The sequence below is a fragment of the Cetorhinus maximus genome, chromosome 4 (assembly GCF_964194155.1).
Source record: "Cetorhinus maximus chromosome 4, sCetMax3.hap1.1, whole genome shotgun sequence".
Classification (NCBI taxonomy): domain Eukaryota; kingdom Metazoa; phylum Chordata; class Chondrichthyes; order Lamniformes; family Cetorhinidae; genus Cetorhinus; species Cetorhinus maximus.
In genome coordinates, this window is record NC_135882.1 from 40704512 (window position 1) to 40719201 (window position 14690).

The 14690-nt window shown below is 43.6% G+C and overlaps 1 protein-coding gene across 5 annotated transcripts in view; it reads right to left on the minus strand.

Annotated features, from left to right (window-relative positions):
- golga4 (golgin A4) overlaps window positions 1-14690 on the minus strand; it is a 212248-nt gene that overhangs the window by 39686 nt on the left and 157872 nt on the right. The gene's annotated exons all lie outside the window — the stretch shown is intronic.

Consider the following 14690-nt stretch of genomic DNA (forward strand, 5'->3'; position numbering starts at 1 on the left):
ATTGCTCTATTTGGATGTTCTTGCTTTTGATTGTATAGGTCACTGAACTAATACTTACATAACATGTGATGTGGGTGGAAGTCATTAACTGTTTGAATCAAAATTAACTAATTAACAGTCATAGAAGCTTGAAGAAGTATTTCTCTTCTCTCCGTCAGGATTTTCGTATCTCGCTTTTGCCTTGTTCACCTTCATTGTTTTCCATTTCTCTCCTGGTGTTTGACAAGGTGTTTACTAAAACCCGCTTTATTTCCTTCCTCAGTGACTGTCTCCGTCTCACCCCACGTGGATTTCAACTGAAGTTCCATCCCTCATGTTTCGAACCCACCCAGGATTACAGGTATCTCCGGAACATACAACGCTCCTCAGACTGTTGTTCTTGTCACATCCTGAGATCCACACTCAGTGCCTTGCGCCGCCATATGAACACACTCAACCTCTCCCTCCAGCAGCACTGCCGCACCCATTTTCGAAGCTGCGCGTGCCCCCAGTTTCATTTTATTCTTCGCCTCATCCCGACACCTCAACAAGAAACTTTGTCTCTTTCTTTCAGATGCAAAGGAACGCAAGCTCCAACAACTCATCGACACCAACACACATCCAGGACCCTCCACCCCTGCCTGTCCCTCTGTCCCCATCCCGTCTTCCAATCCCGGCCCCGGCCGTGTATTCACCATACCCCCTGACCTTCCCCTCTCCGACGCTGAATGTTCAGTGCTCAGCAAAGGACTTAGTTTCATACCCTTACGCCCTCATCTCAATGAATTTTGGGCTCGGCATGATGCTGAACTCTTCTTCCGCTGCCTTTGTCTCCGTGCTCACTTCTTTGGGCAGGAGTCCTCTCCCCATTCAACGGATCCTTTTTACCCACCTCCAATATTCTCCCTCCACCTGGACCCCTCCCTCTGGATTCTTACCTTTTCTTGATCTTTTCATTGAGAACTGTTGGCGTAACATTAGTCGTCTCAATTTCTCTGCTCCTCTCACCCACTCTAACCTGCCTCTCTCGGAACTTGCTGCACTCCGTTCTCTCAGGTCCAACCCTGACATTGTCATCAAACCCGCTGACAAGGGTGGTGCTGTTGTTGTCTGGCGCACTGACCTCTACCTCGCAGAGGCTGAGCGTCAACTTGCAGACATTTCCTCCTACCTCCCCCTGGACCATGACCCCACCACTGAACATCAAGTCATTGTTTCCAGGACTGTCACTGACCTCATCTCCTCTGGAGAGCTTCCTTCCACAGCTTCCAACCTGATAGTCTCCCAACCTCGGACGGCCCACTTCTACCTCCTACCCAAAATCCACAAACAGGACTGTCCCGGCAAACCGATCATGTCAGCCTGTTCCTGCCCCACGGAACTCATTTCTTGCGATCTTGACTCCATTCTCTCTCCCCTTGTCCAGTCCCTTCCCACCTACATTCGTGATTCCTCTGATACCCTACATCATATCAACAATTTCCAGTTCCCTGGCCCCAACCGCCTTCTTTTCACCATGGACGTCCAATCCCTCTACACCTCCATCCCCCACCAGGATGGTCTGATGGCTCTCCGCTACTTCCTCGAACAGAGGCCCGAACAATTCCCATCCACCACTACTCTCCTCCGTCTGGCTGAACTTGTTCTCACACTGAACAATTTCTCCTTTAACTCCTCTCACTTCCTCCAAATAAAAGGTGTGGCTATGGGTACCCGCATGGGCCCCAGCTATGCCTGTCTCTTTATGGGGTATGTGGAACATTCCTTGTTCCAGTCCTACTCCGGCCTCCTCCCACAACTCTTTCTCCGGTACATCGATGATTACTTCAGTGCTGCTTCATGCTCTCGTCTGGACTGGGAAAAATTTAGTAATTTTGCTTCCAATTTCCACTCCTCCATCATTTTCACATGGTCCATCTCCGACACTTCCCTTCCTTGACCTCTCAGTCTCAATTTCTGGTGATAGACTGTCCACCAATATCCATTACAAGCCTACCAACTCCCACAGCTACCTCGACTACAGCTCCTCACACCCCACTTCCTGTAAGGACTCCATCCTATTCTCTCAGTTCCTTCGCCTCTGTCGCATCTGTTCTGATGATGCCACTTTCAAAAACAGTTTCTCTGACATGTCTTCCTTCTTCCTTAACCAAGGTTTTCCACCCACGGTGGTTGACAGGGCCCTCAACTGTGTCCGGCCCATCTCCCGCACATCCGCCCTCACACCTTCTTCTCCCTCCCTGAAACATGATAGGGTCCCCCTTGTCCTCACTTATCACCCCACCAGCCTCCGCATTCAAAGGATCATCCTCCGCCATTTCCGCCAACTCCTGCATGATGCCACCACCAAACACATCTTCCCTTCACCCCCCCCCGGCGGCATTCCGCAGGGATCGTTCCCTCCGGGACACCCTGGTCCACTCCTCCATCACCCCCTACACCTCCCATGGCACCTTCCCATGCAACCGCAGAACGTGTAACACCTGCCCCTTTACTTCCCCTCTCCTCACCGTCCAAGGGCCCAAACACTCCGTTCAAGTGAAGCAGCATTTCACTTGCACTTCCCTCAAATTAGTCTACAGCATTCGTTGCTCCCAATGCGGTTTCCTCTACATTGGAGAGACCAAACGCAGACTGGGTGACCGCTTTGCAGAACACCTTCGGTCTTTCCGCAAGCATTACCCAGACCTCCCTGTTGCTTGCCATTTCAATACTCCACCCTGCTCTCATGCCCACATGTCTGTCCTTGGCCTGCTGCATTGTTCCAGTGAAGCTCAACGCAAACTGGAGGAACAGCACCTCATCTTCCGACTAGGTACTTTACAGCCTTCCGGTCTGAATATTGAGTTCAACAATTTTAGATCATGAACTCTCTCCTCCATCCCCACCCGCTTTCCGATTCCCCCCCCCCTTTTTTTTCCAATAATTTATATAGATTTTTCTTTTGCCACCTATTTCCATTATTTTTAAATGTATTTCCATCCATTGTTTTATCTCTACCTTTTTGCCTTTTTCAATTCCTTCACCCCACCCCACCCCCACTAGGACTATCTGTACCTTGCTTGTCCTGCTTTCTACACTTAATTAGCACATTCCTTAGATAATATCACCACCTTCAACACCTCTTTGTTCTTTTGTCTATGACATCTTTTGGTTATCTCCACCTATCACTGGCCCTTTATCCAGCTCAACTTGTCCCACCCCCCCTTAAACCAGCTTATATTTCACCTCTCTTCTATTTTTACTTAGTTCTGTTGAAGGGTCATTCGGACTCGAAACGTTAACTGTGCTCCTCTCCGCAGATGCTGCCAGACCTGCTGAGTTTTTCCAGGTATTTTTGTTTTTGTTATAGAAGGAGGCATTGGCCATTAAGGCTATGCCGATTCTCTGCACAGCAATCCAGTCATTCCCACTGCCCCGTTCTATCCCTGTGGCCCTGCAAGTTTATTTTATTAAAACGTCAGTCCAATTTCGTTTTGAAATCATTGATTGTCTCTGCTTCCGCCAGACTAACTTCATTTAAACCTGTGCATCAATTTGAAATGTAACAAATTGAATTCTATACACTGATAAATCTAAAGCCGTAAATCAGTGCACCTTGGAAACACCAGTACAGATTTAATAGTTAAATATTCCAAAATCAAAACTCAAAGTTGTGGTCTTCAGGAACAGACCAACATGTATAGCCACACCACCCAAGGGCTGAACATTGCTAGATTAAGGCACTACCCTTTCACTTCTAAAATCTGGATTCAAATTCAGCCAAGCATAATGGGATTGAAGTTTCCCCTGGAAAATGTAGGGGTCCTAAAGGGCAAGAGTTGAAAAATTTGAAACCAACAGCGAAAGAGGTGCAATTCTTGAGCACGAAACTGGCTAGGCTTCAGCAATGAGATGTGTAATTTTACTTCAAGTCATAACCAGTTCATATAATAAAAAGTGGGATAACAGAGCAAGTATTACTGTTTTAAAGCTGAGTTCAACAAGCACCAAATAGCTGAAGTGCTATTTGCAAGCATGTGGAGGGTATTCTAAACACTCCTGACTTGTGCCTTGCAGATGGTAGGAAGCTTTGGGGAGTCAGGAGATTGCTGCAGAATTCCCAGCCTCTGACTTGCTCTTGTAGCAACAGTATTTATATGGATGACTTCTTTGATTGAAAGTCCATCTGCTGGGCCTTGGAAAAAAATGAACAGGTGGATCTTCTCATAGTCACTACTGTATTGAGCTCTGTCAGGTTTGTTTATGTAGTTGTGCAAAGGAATCTCATTATGAATGTTTGGCTGAGCTCAGCAAGATTTAACGCTGCAGGGGATGTTAACACAGAGATGAAGGGGACTGTGTGCTTTGTTTGACTGACAGTTTTAAGGGCAGGTAATAGAATAAGTATTTTGAAGAGCTTTTGAATGACTGATTATTTTGGCAGTTGCATTGACATTTCAAGTTCCTAGTGTAACTATAGGTCTCCTGAGTTCTGTCCATTCTGACGACTGGATGAGTGGATATGAAGGATGCTTATGGGGCATGAGGGCATAAAGGGGGTTGGGTACGGGGTGAGGGCTAGGGTGCCTAACACTTGGGTACAGAAGTGGACAGGTGTCCCATTGAACGGAAGAGGGCCTTCTAATCTGCCAGCTTCTGCATCCAGCCGCCTCCATTCCCACGTCAGGCCTGCTTCCAGAGTTGGTGGCCCCGACTCCAAACCAACCCCGCCACCCAGCCATTAAAGTAGCATGGGCAAACACTGATCGTGATGCCGATAAAATCTGGGCCTTTGTTTTTATGTCTGATCTGAAATCTGGCACCTCTAACACTGCAGCACTTCCATAATACTGTACTAAAGAGTCACCAAAGATGATGTGCTCAAGTTTCTGCAGTAGTGCTTCAGGCACATGACTTTCTGACTCTGAGAGTGCTACTGTTGAGTCAAGACAGAGTCAAATATAAATTCCGCTACCTTGCATTCGTCATTCTTTGAGTGATAATTATGTCAAACAGTGCAATATAGATCAGATTCAATGAACCTGGGAAAACCATGTACTAAGCATGCCTAAATAATGTTTATTTTGGCACAAATTAATGTTTGGCAGCCAGATAAGCATTGTATAGAGTCCCAGGAACCTTCACATTTTGACTGGAACTGAATCTAGTTTTGCAAATAAAATTCCCAACAAAATTAAAAACAAATCAACAGGGTCTGAGAGGATAGTTATGAGGGATTATAATGAATATGCATCGTTCAAAGAATGAAGAAGCATTTCCAAAATGGGCAATCTATCCTGGCTCTTTAGTTCTGCATCCTTCATCATGAGAGGCAGTATACAAAAGTACTTTATAATTTAAAACATGCAGTCCCTGCCAGAGCTAATCCAACCCTCCGAACAACCTAGGGGCTCAAGGCCCTGAGCAGGATCGCTGATCAAGCCAATCATTTTGCACCACCTGAGCACTTGGGGGCTGTTGAGCAGATTTGAAGGCAATTATCCCAAAATGATGAAGGGACAGATGATTTGTTGCATTCAGTGAAGTGTTTTGTCACTTCTTAACAATTAAGAAAACACACGCAGCTATCTGCTTCTGAACTCCAACTTCCTGTTTGAAAAACAGAAGGTTCCTTTATTCCTTATTCTCCACCAGAGGACAATACATCCAGGCCTTAGCACACTGGCAGGTTTTATATAACAATTCTTTTTAACTAAAATTTCCTTTTACAAAAAAGCATAAACATTAAACACAAACATTACATCGCCCTTTAGCCAGGAACAAATCGGTCAGGTGGTTTGCAGATTCGCTTTGGTCTAGAGGAAATGGAATTTAATCCTGAGAAGTGTGAGGTAATGCATTTTTGGAGGACTGACACGACACGAGAATACACAGTGAATGGTAGGACCCTAGGAAGCACAGAGGGACCTTGGTGTACATGTCCATAGATCCCTAAAGGCAGCAGCACAAGTAGGTAAGGTGGTCAAGAAGGTATATGGGATGCTTGCCTTTATTAGCTGAGGCATAGAGTATAAGAGCAGGGAGGTTATGTTGGAGCTGTACAAAACACTAGTTAGGCCACAGCTGGAATACTGTGTGCAATTCTGGTCGCCACACTATAGGAAGGATGTGATTGCCCTGGAGAGGGTGCAGAGGAGATTCTCCAGGATGTTGCCTGGCCTGGAGCATTCCAGCTACGAAGAGAGACCGGATAGGCTAGGGTTGTTTTCCTTAGAGCAGAGAAGACTGAGGGGGGACTTGATAGAGGTAGACAAAATTATGAGGGGCATAGATAAGGTAAATGGGAAGAAGCTTTTCCCCTTAGCAGAAGTGTCAATAACCAGGGGGCATAGATTTAAGGTAAGGGGCAGGAGGTTGAGGAGATTTGAGAAAAAAAATTTTCACCCAGAGGGTGGCTAGAATCTAGAACACACTGCTTGAGAGGGTGGTAGAGGCAGGAACCCTCACAGCATTTAAGAACTATTTAGATGAGTACTTGATACACCATAATATACAGGGCTATGGGCCAAGTGCTGGAAAATGGGGTTAGGATAGGTGCTTGATGGCTGGCACAGACACAATGGGCCAAGGGGCCTATTTCTGTGCTGTATAACTCTATGATTCAGAGTGTTGGCTTAAGTATCTCAATTTGTTTGCTTAGTAATGGAAGATTCTGCTGTTCCACTTGTTTCTGTTCAGGTTCAACAGTTGCAGCTACAGGTGCTACAAGTTTGTCAGATGAATCAAGTTGGATTTCACCAACTGGAGCAGGCGTTTCCCAGGAATCTTCCACTGTGACTAGAGATCCCTGGAAATTTGGTTCCTTGGATTTGGCTTCTCTAATCTGATCAGTGTGTCTCTTCCTGATTCCACAAGAAGATTCAACATCATAGGTCAGTGGTCCTTGACATTTGATAATTCTTCCCAGGAGCCACTTTCGTGTCCCACAATAATTTCGGACCCAAACAGACTGATTCAGATTAAACTCAAGCTGGTTTACTTATGTCATGTGACCTTTTCTGATCAAGTTGCCTTGAGCTAATCTTTCTTTTCAAATCCGAACACAGCAAATCCATTCTGGGGCGCAGTCGTCTTCCAAACATCAACTCAGCAGGAGATAAGCCTGTTGTTGAATGTGGAGTGTTACGATACATCATCAAAAAGTTCTTCAGTTTCAACTTCCAATCTGTTTGCGGCCTCCCTTCAATTTGGCCATTTTGAACGTCAGTACAAAGTGCTCCGCTTCACCATTCGAGGATGGGTGTTAAGGCGAGATGAGAATCTGCTTGATCCCATTGTTTTTCAGGAATATTTGAAATTCACATGATGTGAGCTGTGTGTCATTGTCAGACGCAATAACGAGGCCACTTTGTGTGAGCATCCACCACAATCAGGAACTTGCGTCCGAGAAGTGGTCCGGCAAAGTCCACATGAAGGCTCTGCCATGGATGGTCAGGCCAAGCCCACGGACGTAATGGGGCAGGAGCAGGAGACGACTTCATTTCTTGGCATGGAAGGCAATCACTGACCATGCCTTCAATGTCTTTATCCAAGTGTGGCCACCATACATGTGGACGAACTAATACTTTTATTTTGACGATTCCCACGTGACTGAGGTGAAGTTCTTCTAACACTCATGTTTGGAATTCTGGAGGAATAAAAATTCTGATTCCCCATAACAAACCATCTTGCAGAGTCAGCTCAAATCTATGCATGTAGTAAGGTTTAAGCTCAGTAGTCACTTCTTAAGGTACACACCAACCCACCTGTGTGTACAGGTAAACTTGAGAGCACAGCATCCCTCTGGATTTCAAGTTGAATGTGACCCGCTTAACAGGTAACATGTCTATCTGGTTCACGTTGAAAGCAGTGACTTCACTTCGAGTTGTGGAGCTGTGGTGTAATGGAAATCTGGAAAGTGCATCCGCATTTCCATGATTCTCAATAGAGCGAAATGTGAATATATGCCCTCACAAATACTGGTGGAACTTCTTGACTCCATAGATTAGTCCAAGAGCTTACTTCTCAGTTGGACATAATTTTGTTCTGCCTTGGACGATGTGTGTGAAGCGTATATATTGGGCCTTTCACTGCCATCAGGAAATATGTGGGAGATGACAGCTCCGACACCATATCCAGATGCATCACAAGCCGGGCTGACAGGTAACTTTTCTCTGAAATGTGCCAGGACTTTAGCAGAAGTGAGCTCTTGCTTGAGTTCCTTGAAACTTTCCAGACAGGCTTGTGACCAATCCCATTTTGCATTCTCCTTCAGCAGAAGATTCAGTGGTGCTGCCTTGGTCACCAGCCAAACTGGAAATGAAATTGCCGTAGTAATTCATTAGTCCCAAGAACAAACGAAGCTCCTTAACATTTTTGGGCTGTGGTGCATTCACTACTGCCTCCATTTTCTGGGTGAGGTTAAGGGGCCAGTTTAGTCGATCACATGTCCCAGGTACTCCACTGAGGACTTCAGGAACGAGCATTTGGATTTCTTACAGCGGATGCCATATTTTTCCAGTCTATGCAGGACCTGCCTAGGTTCTCTAAATGAGTTGGGAGGTTTTTCTCAGTGATGAGCATGTTGTCTTGGAAGCAGATTACACCAGGTAGGCCCTGCAATATTTTGTCCATGGCTTGCTGGAATAAGGCTGGTGATGACATGATTCAAAACAGTAGTCGTTTGTATTGATTTAGATCTCAAAGAACAAAGAAAAGTACAGCACAGGAACAGGCCCTTCGGCCCTCCAAGCCTGCGCCGATTATATTGCCCGTCAAACTAAAACATTTTGCACTTCCGGGGTCCATATCCCTCTATTCCCATCCTATTCATGTATTTGTCAAGCTGCCTCTTAAACAACACTATCGTACCTGCTTCCACCATCTCCTCTGGCAGCGAATTCCAGACACTCACTATCCTCTGCGCAAAAAACTTGCCCCGCACATCTCCTCTAAAATTTTCTCCTCTCACCTTAAATCTATGTCCCCTAGTAATTGACTCTTCCGCCCTGGGAAAGAGCTTCTGACTTTATCTCTGTGTGCTGACGGTTGTATACTTCCTGGAACCTTCACTCATTTGCAAAAATGTTTGTGATAGGTCAAGTTTTGTGAATAATTCACCACCATTCAGAGCAGCCAACAGATTCTCAATTTTCAGTAACGGATACTGATGCACTTCCAGGAAAGAATGAATGGTGATTTTATCGTCACCACATTTTCTGATAGACCCATTATCCTTCACTGCTGGGGCTATTAGAGCTGCCCACTCTGCATAATCAACTTTCTCAATTGTCTGAAAGTTTTCTAGTCGTTATAGTTCCTGCTCGATTTTCTGTTGCATTGAGTAGGGAGCTGAACGTGGTTTGAAGAACAATGGAGAAGCTTCGGCCTTCACAGCAAGTTTGGCTTCAATAAATCCAAGGCCGCCTTTGAAGACATCAGTATGCTTGTCTAACAAGGACTGCAACATGGGGTTGCAATGCACTTAATTTATTTTATTCCAGTCCAGCCAAATTTCTTTTAGCCAGTTCCGGCCCAAAAGCGATGGGCGATCCCCTTTCTCAATGAAAAGTGGAAACCTTGTTATTTGATCTCCATATTTAGCTTGAACAGGCACTTTTCCAAGTATATTCACCAAGTAAGGTGCTGAACTGGAGGAGGGTTTTCTCCAATGGGCATTTCTTCAAAATTTTCTCCCATGTCTTCTCTGAAGCAATAGCAACAGATGCTCCAGTGTCAACCTCCATTTCAACTATTTTACCATTTAAGGCATTGCCAACATTTAGTCCTTCCTCTAGTTTCAGATCAGACTGAATGCAAGGCAAAAACAAAAAGCTACTGTGGATGCTGGAAATCCAAAACAAAAACAGAATTACCTGGAAGAACTCAGCAGGTCTGGCAGCATAGGCGGAGAAGAAAAGAGTCGACGCTTCGAGTCCACATGACCCTTCAACAGAACTGAGTATGAGTCATACTCAGTTCTGTTGAGGGGTCATGTGGACTCGAAACGTCGACTCTTTTCTTCTCCGCCGATGCTGCCAGACCTGCTGAGTTTTTCCAGGTAATTCTGTTTCTGAATGCAAGGCAATTGCTCTTCATCATTGTCACCGTTAATTTTATTTTCTGCCTCGTCTGAACTGGCATTACTTTTGTCTTTTGTTTCCAAGTAGTGCGTCTTTTTAAATTGCCTGTTTATTTTCAAGCGCGACTTATCTGTGTGCACCTCATGATGCCTTTTTCTTGGTGATACTGCTTTACTGTGACCAGCCTTTGATCTACATGCACGCTGTATGTGTCCTTTTTTCCCCACAGTAGTGACAATCAGCAGTTTTCCACTTACAGGCTTCTGCATCATGCCCTATTCCATTACAGTAGTAACATGTTTGAAAGCGAGTATACCCTGACTTTGCTATTTTAACTTCGGCATCTAACAATGCGTTTTCGTTTCTAAGTCCACAAACCAAGCAATCACACAACACTTCTTCCAGGTAACCTTTAAAGTCACAATGTTAGGCTAATTTTCTCAACTCAGCCAGGAACTGGGAAACTGACTCACTTTCATGCTGTTTTCTTCAGTGAAACTTGAATATCTCAGCAATAATTGCTAGTCAGGGATTTAAGTGCATTTTCAAAACTTCCACAAGCTCCTTAAAGCTTTTATATGCTGGCTTGTCAGGAGCAATGAGATTTCTCAGTAAAGTGAAATTTTTCATTCCAATGCCTAAGAAACACTGAGGCCTGCTTTTCCTCTTCAATCTCATTCTCAATGAAAAACAGTTCCATTTGCTCGACATAAACTACAAAGTCCACAATAGCTGGATCAAAAGCCTCTAATAATGATGATCCCATCCTCGTCGCCGTTTGAAGTGCTTTGTCACTTTTTAACAATTAAGAATACACAAACAGCTATCTGCTTCTGAACACCAACTTCCAGTATGAAAAACAGAAGGGTCCTTGATTCCTTATTCTCCACCGCAATGCATCCGGGACATAGCACACCTTACTGGCAGGTTTTGTATAGCAATAAACATTAAACACAAACATCATAATCAGCTTTAAGGAGGCTGTAGAAGAGTGTCCTTAAAGTACTTTCATTCGAGTCCACCAGAAGACATCCTGAACTGGCACATAGTCTAAATGCATTAGCTGAGAAACAGGAAGCCAGCAGCGCAACTCAAATGATTTTAATAAGAGTTTTCAAACAATTGAGTACTGGGAAGTACAAAGATAACCTATGTTATCAGCACAAATATAAGCAGGGGTATATGAATCCCCTGAATATTGTAGAAAGACAAGAAAATTATCCTCTCAACTGTAAAGATTTGCAATTCTCAAAAAAAGTTTTTGCATGGGACCCAGCAGAGATTTTTTTATCAAAAAAAATCCTCTACATGGGGGAGACCAAATGCAGACTGGGTGACCGCTTTGCAGAACACCTCCGGTCTGTCCGCAAGCATGACCCAGACCTTCTGGTCGCTTGCCATTTTAACACATAATCTGCTCTCATGCCCACATGTCCATCCTTGGCCTGCTGCAATGTTCCAATGAAGCCCAACGCAGACTGGAGGAACAGCACCTCATCTTCTGATTAGGCAACTTATTGAGTTCAACAACTTCAGACCATGAACTCTCTCCTCCATCCTCACCCCCTTCTTCTACATTCATTTTTTACCCACTTGTTTTATTTCCATTCATTTATCTGTAGTTTTGTCCCCTTGTTTCCTATTTTCTATCCTTTTATTCTCCCCACCATCATCCCCTACAGGGCCATTTGTCACTTGTTCCATGTTGTTCTTTCACACAATGCTATCCTTATTCTGCTATAATCACATTTTGCTTTCTTACCTTTACGCTACTATTAGCACCGTTTTTTAGCACTAAGCACTACCATTAACAATCCCTTTGTCCTCTTGTCTATGATATCTTTGTCTTCCCTCCTTTGCCTCCACCTATCACTGGCCTTCTATCCAGCTCCACCTGCCCCAGCCCCCTTAAACAGTATAAATTTCATCACATTTCCACTTCTCTTCAGCTCTGAAGAAGGATCATAAGGACTCAAAACATTAACTTTGCTTTTTTGTCTCTCCACAGATGCTGTCAGACCTGTGAGTTTTTCCAGCATTTTCTGTTTTGTTTCAGATTTCCAGCATCCGCAGTATTTTGCTTATATCTTAGAGGTTTTATGTTGTCCATGAAACCCAATTTTTGGAAAACATTTAAACTGCTAATATGACAGCATCCCAATTGAAAGTTGTGACAAATCAATCATTCAAATATGTGTACATGTGGAATTGCTGCATCATTAATTGCACAGCAACCACCAAAAGGCGCATCCACATCATGCAGCACAGCAGGATTCCAATCATTGGACTCAGCATCTAATCCAATGTATTTCCATCTGTGGCTGGCACCTGATAATTAATTCGTGGCAAAAAGTATTTCGAATTAAAATGGGAAGAGAAGCTCTAGCTAATGCTACACCGGCCTCAGGCTAAGTGGTATCAATGTTTAGTGATGCGCACAAGCTAAATGTCTAAGTTTACAACTGACCTGCAGAATTTAGGCCAACCTAGGCCTGGTTGCAGAAATGGGTCTTCTTGGCGTGTATCTGTGTAGTTGAAAAGGGGGGACCTCCATCTGACTTTCAGAAAGACTGTGTACAGTAGCAATGGAGTCAGTTATACTGACAACAGTCTGACCAAACAAATAAATTTCAACTGCCATGCCTCGGCAGAACATTGACAAAATGTGTTTTCATTAAGTTAGTGCATATAGTAAGTTGTGTGGATGTGAGCTGCAAATTATACACTGTGTCTCTGCAAGTGGAGAAAATTATAGCAGATACAGTTCAATGTGATAAAAGCAAAATACTGCGGATGCTGGAAATCTGAAACAAAAACAGAAAATGCTGGAAAAACTCAGCAAGTCTAATAGCATCTATGGAGAGAAAGAAAGAGTTAACGTTTCGAGTCCATATGACTCTTCTTCAGAGCTAAAGAGAAGTAAAAATATGATGAAATTTATACAGTTTAAGGGGGGGAGCAGGTGAAGCTGGATAGAAGGCCAGCGATAGGTGGAGGCAAAGCCACAAGCTCTGAAGAGGAGTCATATGGACTCGAACCGTTAGCTCTGTTTCTCTCTCCGCAGATGCTGCCAGACTAGCTGGGTTTTTCCAGCATTTTCTGTTTTTATTTCTGATTTCCAGCATCCACAATACTTTCTTTTATTCTGTGTCAAGTAGACTGCAAGTCAATCACAGTCAAGTTTATTTTAATAGAAACACTGCTCAAGGTACAATGATTATATGCTGCTTTACAACAGAGTATTAACAATGAAATGAATATTATACCATGCAAAACAACGTGTTTCTTTCATTGGAACTGGAGTTTACAGAATCATAGAATAGTTACAGTAAAGGAGTCCATTCAGCCTGTTGTGCCCATGTCAACTCACTGCACGAGAAACTCAGCTAGTCTTGCAGCTCTACTTCTTCCCCATAGCCTTGCAATATTTTTGCTCTTCAGACAATTATCCCTTTCCCTTTTGAAAGCCAAGATTGAATCTTCTGCTGTCACACTCTCAGGCAGTGTACTTTTAACCGTTCATTGCATTAAAAAAATCTTCCCCTTGTCACCTTTGACTTTGTTGGCAATCACCTTAAATTCTCAGGTTCTCAGCCCTTCCACCACTGGGAATAGTTATGTCTACTCTGTCCAGACGCTGCGTTGATCTTTAACACCTCTGATTAAATTTCCTCTTAACTTTCTCTTCTTCAAAGAGGATTTAGGAAATGAAACTGAGCAAGTGGAAAGGGTATCAGTTGGGGAGTACTTTAGTAGAAGAGATCAGAATTCAGTTAAATTCAGGGTAGCTATGGAAAAGGAAAAATATAGACCGGGAATAAAAGTTCTCAATTGGGGAAAAGATAATTTCACTAAGCTGAGATATGATTTAGCTAAAGTGGACTGGAAACAGTTACTTAAAGATACATCAGTGCCAGATCAGTGGGAAACATTCAAGAGGTAGGGAGGGTGCAGAGTATGTCCCCTTAAAGAAAAAGACTGGGACTAACAAATCCAGAGTCCCCAGGGTATCAAGGGGCTTAGCGAGGATAACAAAAATCTAAGAAGCTACGACAGAGACGAAGGCCTCAAGACCGCAGAAAAGTTACAGTATAAAAAGTGTAGGGGTGAAAGTAAAAATGAAATTAGGAAAGCATAAAGAGGGCAGGAAAATATATTGGCAAGGAAAACCCAGAGTTTTGATAAATGCATAAAGTGCAAGACGATAACTAAAGAAAGATTAGGGCCTATTAGGGATCATAAAGGTAACCAGTGTGTGGAGGCTGAGGATATGAGTATGGTTCTTAACGAATACTTTGCGTTTGTTTTCACAAAAGAAAGGGATGATACAAACACTGTAATCAGGGAGAGGGATGTGAATATTAGTTGAAATTAACAAAGTGAAAGAGGCAGTATTAAGGAATGTAACTTATCTCTGAAAATGGATAAATCCCTAGATCTGGATGAAACGTATCCCATGCTGTTAAGGGAAGCAAGAGAAGAAATTGTGGAGCCTCTGTCCATAATTTTCCAATCTTCTCTGGCTACATGCAAGATCACTAGAGGTCATTTAATGCTGTATCATTGTTTAAAAAGGGAGAAAGGGATAGGCCAAATAATTACAGCCTAACCACTTTGTTGGGAAAAGTTACTAGAAACAATTCTGAG